The sequence below is a fragment of the Phocoena sinus genome, chromosome 16 (genome assembly GCF_008692025.1).
Source record: "Phocoena sinus isolate mPhoSin1 chromosome 16, mPhoSin1.pri, whole genome shotgun sequence".
NCBI classification, from domain to species: domain Eukaryota; kingdom Metazoa; phylum Chordata; class Mammalia; order Artiodactyla; family Phocoenidae; genus Phocoena; species Phocoena sinus.
The window spans coordinates 61414435-61427462 of NC_045778.1; positions in this window are offsets into that span (position 1 = coordinate 61414435).

Genomic DNA, 13028 nt, shown 5'->3' on the forward strand with positions numbered 1-13028 from the left:
CACTCTGTGACAAAATTCTGATTATCTCAGTGTCCTTCTGACTTTTATCATATTCTGAGAATTCAAACTGCTGGACCACAGCCAGGCCTCTCTGGCTGCTTTGTGGCCCATATGATGGTTTAAACTGCTTTATGGAGACATAATTGAAGTACAATAATTGCAAATGTTTGAAGTGTACAGTTATGATAAAGTCTGACATATGTATATACCTGTGAAGCCATCATCACAATTCATTTCCACAATTTCCATCAGCCTAAAGTTCCTCATGCAGTTTTATCATCCTTCTCTTCCTCCATCCCCATGTCCAGGCAACTACTGACCTGCTTCTGTCACTATAGATTTGTTAGCATGTCACAGAATTTCATGTAAATACAATCTTACATGACGTGCTCCTTTTTTTTTTTTCCTGGCTTTCTTCACTTAGCATCACCCTTTTGAGACTGAACCATTTTGCTGTATGTATCAGTAGTCCATTACTTTTTAATTGCAGTCGTATTTCACTGTATAGATATACCGTAATTTCAAAATTCAAATCCGTTCACCTGTCAATGGGCATTCAGGTTTTCTTCCCTAGTTTTGACTATTATCAATAAATCTGCCATGTATATTTGCATACAGGTTTTTGTACGGCCATATGTTTTCAGTTGTCTTTGATAAATGTCTGAGAATGGAATAGCGGGATCGCACGGTAGGTGTCTGTTTACCTTTTTAAGAAACTACCAAACCATTTTCCAAAGTGTACTTTTTTACTTTCCTACAAGTAATGTATACCTATTCCACTTGTATCATGATCTCCAACTCTTGGTATGGCTAGTCTTTTAAGTTGTAGCCATTCTAATGGGTAAACATGTGTTTAATATGAATCTTAATGAGTCATGATGTTGAACATGTTTTCATGGTTTCATTGGGCATTTACGTATTCTCTTTCATGAACTCTCTGTAAAATAGTCTGTTCAAATTTTAAATTGGGTTGCTTGTTTTCTTATTATGTAATTGCAGGAGTTCTTTATGTATTCTTGATACAAGTCCTTCGTTTAATATATGCACTGCAAATATTTTCTCCGTGTCTGTGGCTTGCCTTTTCATTTTCTTAATGGTGTCTGTGTTAATTTTCTATTTCTGTGTAACAAATGACCATAAATAGAATGACTTAAAATATCACCCATGTATTATCTCACAGGTCTGTAGGTTGTAAGTCTGGCACTGTGTGGCTGTGAGGGTCTCCTCTGAGGGTCTTTCAACATCAAAGTGTTGACAGGGCTGTGTAGCTCTCCAGAAGCTCTGGGGAAGAATCTGCTTCTAAGTTCACTAAGGTTGTCAGAATTCAGTTTCTTGTGGTTGTAGGACTGAGGCCCCTGTTTCCTTGACACATGGCCCCAGCCATCTTCTGGCCAGCAACACTAAATCATTCTCGCTCTTCAAATTTCTCTGATTTTCCCTCTGCCTTGCTCTTCAGCCTTTAACGGCTCATGGGACTACACTTTGTCTGTGCAGAAATTCAGGATAATCTGCCTGTTTTAAGATCTGTTGATTGTTAACCTAATTTAGGAACTGCAAAGTTCCCTTTGTCATGTAAGGTAGTGTATTCACAATCTTCCTGAGGATTTAGGATTGGGATTTTTTGTTGGAGGTTGGGACATAATTCTCTCTGGCATAGTGTCTTACAAAGAGCAAAGGATATTAATTTTGATGAAGTCCAATCCGCTAAAATTGTTTTGTTTGTTCTTTTATATGCTTAGAAATCTTTGCCTACTTCTAGGTTGCAAAGATTTTCCCTTATGTTTTCTTCTAGAAGCTTTTTATAGATTTAGGTTTTGCATTTAGGTCTATGACGCATTTCAAGTTAATTTTTGCACCTGGTAAAATATAACAGTCAGTTTCCTCTCCTCCCCCATATGGATATGCAGTTGATTTGGCACCACTTTTTGAAAATACTCCCCTTTCCCACTTGAATTGAATTGGATTATTTGTTTACTATTGAGTTGTGATAGTTGTTTACGTGTATCAGTACTTGATACAGATGTGCTTTTTCAAATATTTTTTGCCCAGTCTGTGGCTTGTCTTTTAACCTTCTTCATAGTGACTTTCAAAGAGCTTTAATTTTAATGATGTATAATATATCCATTTTTTTCTCTTATGGCTTATGCTCTTTGTGTCTTATCTTAGAAATCTTTTGTCTAACACAAAGTAACAAACATTGTCCCCTATGTTATTGTGAAAAGTTTTATATTTAAAATTAATTCACTTTGAGTTAAATTTTATATTAGTGTGAGCTGTGGACTCAGTTTCTTTTCTTTCTTATTTTTTTTTAATATGGATATCAAATTGTTCCAAAGTCATTTCTAAATTGAATTGTCTTAGCTCCTTTGTCAAAAATCAATTGAGCATACATGTATGTGTCTGTTTCTGGACTCTTATGTGTTCATTTAATCTATATCTTGATTACTGTAGCTTTATTATAATCTTGAAACTAGATAGTGTGAAACTTCCAACTTTGTCCTTCCGTATGAAAATTGTTTGGCCTATTTTAGTTCCTTTGCTTTTCCGTATAGATTTTAGCATGTTCACTTCTACATGATTGGAATTGCTTTGAATCTATTTATCAGTTATGGAAGAATTGACATCTTAACAAAATTAACCTTCCAATCCATTATTGTGGTATATCTTTGTTTTTTAGGGTATTCTTTGATTTGTTTCAATAATGTTTTGTGGTTTTTAGAATAAAAACGTTGTACATATTTGACATATTTACACCTAAGTATTTCATAGCTTTTATGCTTTTGTAAATAGTACTGGCTTTCATTTCAATTCCCAGTTGTTCTTTGCCTGTATAAATGTATATGTAGCTTTTGTGTAGATTCTTTGGAGCCCTCTCTGAGCATAGCTCCCTCTTCATCTCCGACACCCCATGCTGTAGATTTCAGTCATCTCACCTTCTCCAAATTCTGATCTCTGCTTCTGCAACTCAGAAGGACTGCCACGACCTACTTAGACTCCAACTCTCTGTACATAGTCAGGAAATTATCCCCAGGGAGAAGGCTGGACAGTTTGCACCTCACCTTTTTAGTTTCCCTGCGGTCAGGAATCCCAAACTTATACAGTCCATTATCCAGTGCTGAAAAATGTTGCCTCATATATTTTGTCTAGCCTTTTAGTATTTATGGGTGGAGAGCTTATGCCAGTTACTCCATCATGGCTAGAAGTAGATGTTCCTCCCATAGTTTATTTAACCAGTTACTATGAATGAATATATATGTCGTTTCCTACCTTAGCTTTACCTATAATGCTGCAATGAAGGTCTTATTAGTATGTCATGTTGCACATATGTGAGTTTGTCTGTGAGATACATACTTAAGAGTGGAGTTGTTGAGAATTAGCCCTTAAAATTTTTTGCTAGACATTGACAAATCGCTGTTTGCATTTATAATTCCATAATCAGCCTGAGTGGGATCCCATTTCATAGTTCCCCACAGAAGTTTGTGGATCTTTGCTTAATGCGACAAACAGATAGTTCATGGAAAAGGAAATGCAAATGATTCTCCAACATTTGAAAGATGATCTGTCTCACTCATACATTCACGTACTCTAAAGATACCGTTTCTCACTTATATAAAATTAGTAATATCCTGTGAAGCTTTCTTCTAAAAGAGAGTCTTCATATAGATGCAGAAAGAATGAGCCAAAAAAGAAATGGAAGCCAAGTCTGGGCAGACTGGGGGAACGGCAGCTCCATTTCCCCTGCCACTTGCTGCTGAGTTATCTGAGAGGAGCACTAACCATAGCCAAAGCATCCCTCACACCTCCATGGGTTGCTGCCAAACCTTGGCTACCCACTCATTACCGTTGTCCCTCCCTGTATTCCAAGAACTGACTTGTGTCACTGGCGTTGCCAAGCACAAATGGTGGATTGCCTGAAGGCTTCCACCAACACAAAGTCTGCAGATCAAAAACAGAACCAAGTCCCGGGCCAAAATCTCAGCACACTTCTTAATTACCCCATTAAATCTTCTGCAGGGCTGTGGTGAACTCGCTCTGTTCCTGGCAGCCAGCTGCTAGGAGGGAGGAAACCTGTTGGGGATTTAGAAATTCTGTCTTATTTTGGATAAGGGAATTTGGATTCTTTCCATGTACTGGTTTTCAAGGTCCCTTTGTGCATTTAGACATGTTAAGCTTAGTAGAATACAATGGAGTTTAAACTCATGATTTGCAAGGTAGATGGTCCTTAAATTATATCCTAAACATAGATATGCATCACAGAATATCTCTATTTAGATTAGAAATACTTTTTATAACAATATAGCTTTTCTTCTTTCAGCCCTTAGTGAAAGATCTCTTATTTCATAGAAACTCAGGAGCCAAGACTAGACAATCTATTGATAGATTTGGGAGGTTGGTGATTAGGTACACACAGGCTCTAGAGCCATCGTGCCTACCTTTGAATCCCAGCTCTATCCCTAATGGATAGATAAGCCTGGATAATTATGTAACCTTCTCTGCCCCAGTTTCTTTATGTATAAACTATGGATAATAATATATATCTTATATTATTGGGCTTAAAATGCTTGATTCACGTTGAATATTAATAATAACTTACTTGAAATTATTATCATTATTTTTGTGATTATTAGTTACACTTTGATAACCGTGAGTGGAAGCACCATGGAGAATGGCTCCAAGAACAGAGGGAGAACAGCTGCTCATGGATTAGTTAGTACGTTAGCCAGACATTCTGAATGGCAACTATATCCTCGGCACATTGCTAGTCTATGATCCTCAGCTTTGTGTGGTCAGTGGTCTCTTTAGAATACAACGGATAATATATGTGAAGATCCAATGAAAGGAGAATATCACAGAAATGTCACTTACTATTGTTACTATTAATACTTAACATTTCAAGAATTGCATTCTTAAAACTATCAACAAACAGGCCAAGATTAGGTTTATAATGAAGTCAGACTATTATTATTTTGCTTTACTTGGACTGTTGCAGTAGACTCGTAATTGCCTTTGGAAGGAATTAAAAGAGCAAGGCTTAACTCATATTACCCACAGGGCCCTACTCCAGTCCATCTGCTGCCCTGGCTGACAGATCAGTCCTCTAAAAGTTCACACCTCATCTTGTCAACCCACATTAAACACCTTTAAAAACTTAGCAGTGACTATCTGACTACATTTAAACTTCTTAGCATATTTTCTTTGTCCTGCTGTATTCTTACACATCGCGCTCACCTACACTTTTCTCATGTTAAACCAAACTACTCACTATTCCCCTGGTAAGGCCTGTGTCAAGTGCCAGGATTCTTACTTCAGATGAAGTTATTTTGCTCCTATCTAAAACCTCACAGCTCCTTGTCTGTGTCTTTCTTTTGCTGCACATGACATTTGAAAGATAAACGTCACCATACATTTATTTCCCTGCCTCACTATATACACACACATATACACGTACATGGAAGTGCGTACATATAATACGATTGTCCAAAGATGTTATAGCCTAATGGTCAAGGCCTTGTTTTTGGAGTTAGTTCTGGGCTTACGATCTGTTTCTGTCACTTACCAGTAATGTCACCTTTAATGAGTGAAAGAATGAATATGATTGATTTCTGATCACACATGCTCCAGACGATGAAGTTCTTTGAGTTCAAGGGAAAGAGCAAAATGTGGACTGAAAGAGTGGGAGAAGTCTTTTTAGAGCAGTTGGGAGAACTGAGTTGACTCCTCAAGACTGAGAAGGATAAGCAGAATGAGACAAAAGGGCAAGAATAATGCAGACAATGCGTTTTGCTTATGAAGAGAAAACCCAGGGGACTGGAAGGGTCTTGCACCTTTGGCTGTGATGTGGCCAAAGGAAGCAAACAATACGCTCTTCAATCATACGAGACTCCCATACTCCACACTTAGGAAAGCGAATAAAGTAGACACAGCAGCAGCTGTTTGTTCCAACCTAGGTGTTTCTCAATGAGAATGGGGATCTTAACTTGAGGACGCCTTTGCTCTCTTGCAAAAACATTTCCACTGTAGTGAAGTCAGAAACCTTGAACCTCATCAAGGATTTTTAGGTTACAAGTCAAATCTTAACGGGGAGAAAGAATTTGGAGTGAAGTAGATAGAGTCCTGGACTGAGTGGCCCATTACTCATTACCTGGAGACTTTTCAGCAAATCACCTCCCCCTCTCTCTATTTCAAGTTTCTCAGCAGCAAAATAGAAAGCGTAATATCTGACCTATTTCCACTGTAAGGTTTTGTGTGTGTGTCTGTGTGTGTGTGTGTGTGTGTGTGTGGTTTGTTTTTATTTTTAGTAGTCTATGTGTAAATACACTTGAAACAATTAAAACTATTTGCAAGTTTATTTGACATGATGGTTTGGGGGAGTGGTACTGCATTCTCTAGAGAGCAGAAACAGGAAGTATTGTGGTTAGCACCTCTCACAGGTGCTGATGCTGAGGAAATACCTGCTTTGGCTATGTTTCCAGAGGTCTTTTAGGCCATTGTTAAAGCCAAGAGGTTGATACCGAGTCTATCTTTATGTCTGAATGTCTGGGTGTTTAATTGTAGAGGTGTCCTTGGGGAAAACGCAGATCTCTTTGAAACTACCATGGGTAAGAGCACCATTAATAAAGTGGTCAGTGTGGTAGATTAAAGATGCTCATACTTCGTTTACATTCTTCTCATTAAGAGGTGGACTTATTTTCCCTTCCCCTGAATCTGGCTTGGCCTCTGACAGCTTTGACCAAGAAAGTAAAATTCAGAGTGATACTGTGCCTTTTCTAGGTCCAGCCTTTAAGAGAACTGGCAACTTCTGTCTCAGGCTTGTCAAGTCCCAGGTCTTCATGAGGTAGTTGGACTCCCTGCTGGAGAGACCAATGACGAGGCCACAGACTAAATGGAGAGGGACTCAGCTGAGCCCAACCTTGTCAGAGTTAGAGAACTCTGACCAAGTACTGAGCATGTAAACAAAGCTATCTTAGACTTCCAGAGCAGTCCGACCACCAGGTGACCCTAGTCAACGTCACATGGGGCAGAAGAATTTCCCAGTTAAGCCATTACCGAATTCCTGATCAACGAAATCATAAGATATAATAAAGGGATGGTTGTTCAAGCCACTAAATTCAGGGATCGTTTGTTTTTGATGCAGCATATTTTCACGAGCAAGGTGCATGCAAAGAAAGTCATATGGAAAAAGATGGACAAAATAGATTGATACCTTTGCAGTGTCTGCAGTTAGTAATGTGGAACATCAATGAAAAGTTCGTTAATGCAGTTTTAAGTGAGAAGTTTGCCTCGTTAGTACTACAGATCATTTACAGTGATAAAAAGAGGTAACATATTGTATAATTCAATCAATGCCAGTTTCTGACAATAATTTTCTTACTAAATTTATACCAGATATATCATAGTATAAGGACCATATCAGGCCCAGATTCCACTTTGAGGTGAAGGCAGGTGCAGAACTCTTAATAATGAACGTCTACCATCTTTGCTCTAACTTGCACCTCGGAGGCTGTACACATCTTCATTAAGCCTCAGAATGCCTCTGTGATGCAGAAAAGGAATAACAAGGAATCATTTTACCCACCACTGAAATGTAGTCACCTCTTGGGTTGAACACAGCAGCTGTTTAGCAGCTGTAAGGGAATCCTGAACTATCGTTGTGGGCAGCCATGCTAAGGAGGATAACAGATCTGATTGAAATTGCAAAGGAAATTTGAGCAGACAGGATGCAATTACCTGAATTGGAGCCCAGCCAGCTCACCGGGGCTAAGTGGCAAATGGCTGGAGCTGAAGAGCATGCCTTTTGCATATTCCACAGATTACTGTGGCCGTTCAGCACCCTGTATGGACAATAATCAGAGGCCTGTGTAAGCCTGTGATCCTGAACCTGCATTACAGCTCCCCGAAACACATTTCTTTCTAGGGCGAGATGGCCGTTCTGTTAAATCTGTTGGGGAACAAAGGCTCTTATGGGCCCCAAACATAAACATGGACAGCCAAGATGAAGCAGTTGGATGTTACACCTTTAAACTGCTCATCCTTACACTTACAAATATCTGATGACTGTTTTAATAAGTACACAAGATAAACAACATTTGAGTTTAAATTCAAGGGGCGCTGAGGCTCACGTTTTCCTTTAAAAATTCAAAGAAAGACTAAAGATAAAGGAACTAAGCCTTCCTGTGAGTTATAACCAGCATCTCTATTTCCTTATAGGAAAAACAGGGTTTTAGATGATACACATTCTAATAACCGGCTCAACCTAAAATTCTATATAAGTCTGTGCATCTGAAGAGCAGTTGCTGGCTTTACTCTCTATTTTTTCTTTTTTATTTATTGTTTATATTGGAGTTTATTTGATTTACAATGCTGTGTTAGTTTCAGGTGTATAACAAAGTTATTTAGTTATACATATATCTATTCTTTTTGAGATTCTTTTCCCATATAGGTTATTACAGAGTATTAAGCAGAGTTCCCTGTGCTATACAGTAGGTCCTTGTTGATGATCTATTTTATGTATAGTAGTGTGTAAATGTCAGTCCCAACCTCCTAATTTAACCCTCCTCTCCCATTTCCCCCGGTAGCCATATGTTTGTTTTCTAAGTCTGTGTCAGTTTCTGTTTTGTAAACAAGTTCATTGTATCATTATTTTAGATTCCACATATAAGTGATATCATATGATATTGGTCTTTCTCTGTCTAACTTACTTCACTTAGTATGATAATCTCTAGGTCCACCCATGTTGCTACTGATGGCATTATTTCATTCTTTTTTATGGCTGAGTAATATGCCATTGTATATATGTACCACATCTTCTTTATCCATTCATCTGTCAATGGACATTTAGGTTGTTTCCATGTCTTGGCTACTGTACATAGCACTGCAGTGAACATTGGGGTGCACGTATCTTATCAAAGTATGGTTTTCTCTAGATATATGCCCAGGAGTGGGATTGCTGGATCATATGGTAGCTCTATTTTTAGTTTTTTTAAGGAATCTCCATACTGTTCTCCATAGTGGCTGGCTTTACTCTTAAGTGAAACAACATATTTTCTGAAAGCACGTTTAAACAAGGTCACTGATTAAACAACACTAGTGAATTGAAATAAATTTACCTAAAGAAAATACACTATTCGAAAAAAGTTTTTAAGCCAGGCAATTACAGGACCCCTATGCCAACATCCAAGAACTTAGGTTATAGAATTCCATACTTGACTTCCCTATGTAATGTGCTTAATACTCTCTAATGGAAGGCCCCCTACCAAGTGCTTAGAGGAAGTGAGATGAGAAAATAAACAAGAGGCTGGAATTAAAGGATCATCCTACTTAGTAAAGGTAAATCATATGTACAAAAATGTGCAGTAAAATGATCTTTGAACTTTTCTCCCTCTTCCCGTAAAAGATATGCAGAATCAAAAATGTTCCACTATATCCATTCAACTTTCTCACACAAAGTCTGAATGCACTAAAGAACTTTTTTACTCCAAGTGTGGTCCACAGACCTGCAGTACCGGTATCGCATGGAAAATTCAGAATCCCAGGTCCCACCCCAGACCTGTGGAACCAGAATCTGGATTTTAACATGATCTCCAAGCAATTCATAAGCACATTAAAGTTTGGGATGCTCTGCTTTGGCGTATTACATTTTTGAAGAGTCCTGCACCCATATACATCATTTGACCTTGTTTAACTCAGTCCTTGTTTTCGCGTATCATCAAGGACCTAGACCTATATATACGATGGTACTTTACCCCTCACCATTTTCAGTTGAGATTTTCAACAATTCTGTACTGTTCATTTGTCTCAAGTATATATTGAAATAATTATTTTATCGTTGATTCCTCAGGGTCTTATATTTAAGGAAAAATTAAAACTACAAGTAGTAGCTTTGGAAACTAAGGACTCAATAAACTAAAGACCCTCTTTGCTCTGCTTTCAATTTTTCAACCACAGCAATTATTTCTCTCATGCTAAAGGATTTACATGTTTGTGATACATCACCACATTATGTAGGCCTATTGTGAGCCATAATTTTACATAAACTTATTCCATTTCGCTTAATAATATCCATTTCTAGCTCAGTTTATAAAACACTCTCTACTCGAGAGTAATAAAATTGCATTTTGTTAACAAAGCGCCTGTAATTTAGTTTTGTTACTGAGTCATATTAGTATCATTATTCAAAATTAGTGAGGCTTTACCGCATATGTCATGACGTTAGCCAGAATGGTGTGAATAATACCAACACTGATTCTGAGATGTGGAATTTGTTTAGACGTGGCACTTTCTAGGAGTGCACAAAGCGTGCCTCTGTAAGCCCAGAGGACCCAGTAAGCTCTCTTGGAGCCTCTGGGTCCAGAGCATGGAGTAAATCTGATTTAGACTCTTCTTTGGGTTGGGCCTTTGCATCAACTTTCACTTGAAGAAAGGGTTCTACAGTGAAGAAGTTTGACACACATTCATTTTTGTCCAGTTTCTCACCCACCAAGAGTATGCCTTGGAGGGGAGAGATGGTGAGTCATGCGACATGTGCTGCCCTAACCCCCAGGGCTTTATTTATTTACTTTTAATTTAAGTTTTATGTTACACTGGAGTATAGTTGATTTACCATGTTGCGTGAGTTTCAGGCGTGCAGCACAGTGATTCAGTTATACACATACACACATATCCACTCTTTTTCAAATTCTTTGAGAGTTCAGACGATCTCAGCCTCAGCCCCCATGTCCCTTCTCTGGGCTGCCTGAAGCATCACAGCCGCCAAAGAGAGCAGACCTCAAGGGCACTCAGCTCACTCTTTGCCTGCCACGCCCCTGAGCATCAGGAAATAGTAGATGTCCAGCTTGACCTGGTTACTACCTCCTCCTAAGAAATTTCTGGGGTTAATCCAATCACGCCTTATATCCCTATCCTCCTAGGCCCTCACAACACCTAAACTATTCACTGACGGGACTCCCATCTTCATACTCCTTTTTACTGTGACTAGTCAGTTCTGATTTCCCATAGAACTTTCCATTGTGCCTCTGGACTTACGATGAGCTGTAAGCTACTCTATACCGTGCCCTCCCTCTACACTTTTCCTTCCCCTTCCAGCCCTAACAGAAATCTGGATATTCCTTTACAAATGGTCCCCTTTAGAGAGAGCAGCATGGGAGGCATTGCTGTTACCCCAAGAACCTCAGAGCATGAAGACAGCCACTTCTAAGCCACTTCATTAGTCCTCCTTCAAAACCACTGCTTCTGTGAAATGCACGCCGTCAGATGTTGCGGTACACCGTGCTGCGTTCACCTTGCTCCTTCGCTCACTGATAACTTCTTAGTGCCTGCCTCGTTGCCTTCTCTTTCGTCTCGGTTCCTGAAGCTGAGCTTAATGATGTCAGTGTAGCTTTAGAGGATTTCCTCTTGGCTCCTTGACCTCCAGTAGCTTACCTCCCTCATCCCACACCTGCTCTCCAGGGAACCTTTTAAACTAAGTCGTATCACATCACTCTCACGTTTAAAACCCTCCAATGACATTTTGTTGCATTTAGAGTAAAAGGAAATTCTTACAACCTTGTAATGGAAAGGCTTATAGACTGATAAGTCCCTCTTCAATCTGGCTTCTGCTTAACCCTCTCCCCTCCTTCCCATGCAACCCGTGAATCTCAACCACACTGGCCTTCTTTCTTTTTTTTCTACGACATCAAGCTTTTTTCTGCCTTTAGGACCTGAAAAGTTATGACCTCAAGTCTTCGCAGACCTGGCCCCTCTGGCCAATATCTCAGTTTAAATGTCACCTCCTCAGTGCCCCCTGCCTTTATGCTTGATCTAAAAGAGCAGCCCAGTCACTCTCTATCACATCATCCTGTTTTAACTTTCTACATGGTTAATGTTACCGTTTATTTGCCAGGGTTTTTTGTTTGTCTTTCCTCATTAGAATGACAGTGTCATGTTGTGTCTTCTTTGTCTTACCACTAATACCCATCACCCAGGGTAGGGCCCAGCACACAGTAGTTGTTCAATGAACATTCATTGAAAAAACTTAATAAATGGTAGGTTTCTCCAGCAGTATCACAACAAAGCCAGAGTATGTCAATCCTTGTCCTGTATTTTTTCAGACCTGTTCAATCCAGTGAGCATTTTCTCTTAGTTGTCATACAGGCAATATCTGCTTTGAATCGTTAACTTCAGAATTAAACTTATTCCAGCACCTGGGATAGAATAACACCCTCCTTAAAAGATTAACAAAATTTAAAGACTTTTCTGATGAGATCAGTGGTGATATTAATGAATGTCATTTGTTTGATATTTTTCATGAAATGTATCAATATTTAGAATATGTGCATAACCCAGTGATCCAGTCTTTTCCATTCAAAGGTATGAAAGGAGCCGCCAAAATGCAAGATAGACTAATTGATTTTAATAGAGTAGTAAAAGTTCACTAATATAGCATCAGATTCCACATTGTAAGTAGTTTTTAATAAACTACCACTTTTCCAGTTCTGGTGTAGCTTCAGAGAGGAATATCCACAATTATCCAAAAAGCTATGAAAATAATTCTTCCTTTTCTAAATACATATCAGTATGAGGCCATTTTTTTCTTATGTTTCAACCTAACAACATATCACAGCAGAAAAAAATGCAGAAGCGGATATGAGAATCTAGCTGTCTTCTGTTTAGCCGAACATTAAAGTGATTTGCAAAACTGTAGAAATGTCACTCTTCTTACTGCTTTTTGTTGTTTTTGGAAACATATAATAAAAGGCATAGGAAGGAAAAAACAAAACAAAACAAAAAAAGCAAGTGTTGTCACGTATCCTGGAAATGTCAGCTGCCACCCAGTCTGTGTTGCCATCTTTGGCTGAGGTCCTAAATGTCATCAGTGATGCAGACTTCTTAGGGGAGGGGGTGGCTCCTACATTTCCAAACAGTCAGAGGTACTAGGAGATGGAAATAGCTTTCCTGAGAGGTAGTGTGTTTTCTGTCACTGAAGGTGTCCAGGGGTTGACGGGATGCCTTGGACCCGTGCTTCTCAAATATTCATGACCGTAAGAATCAGC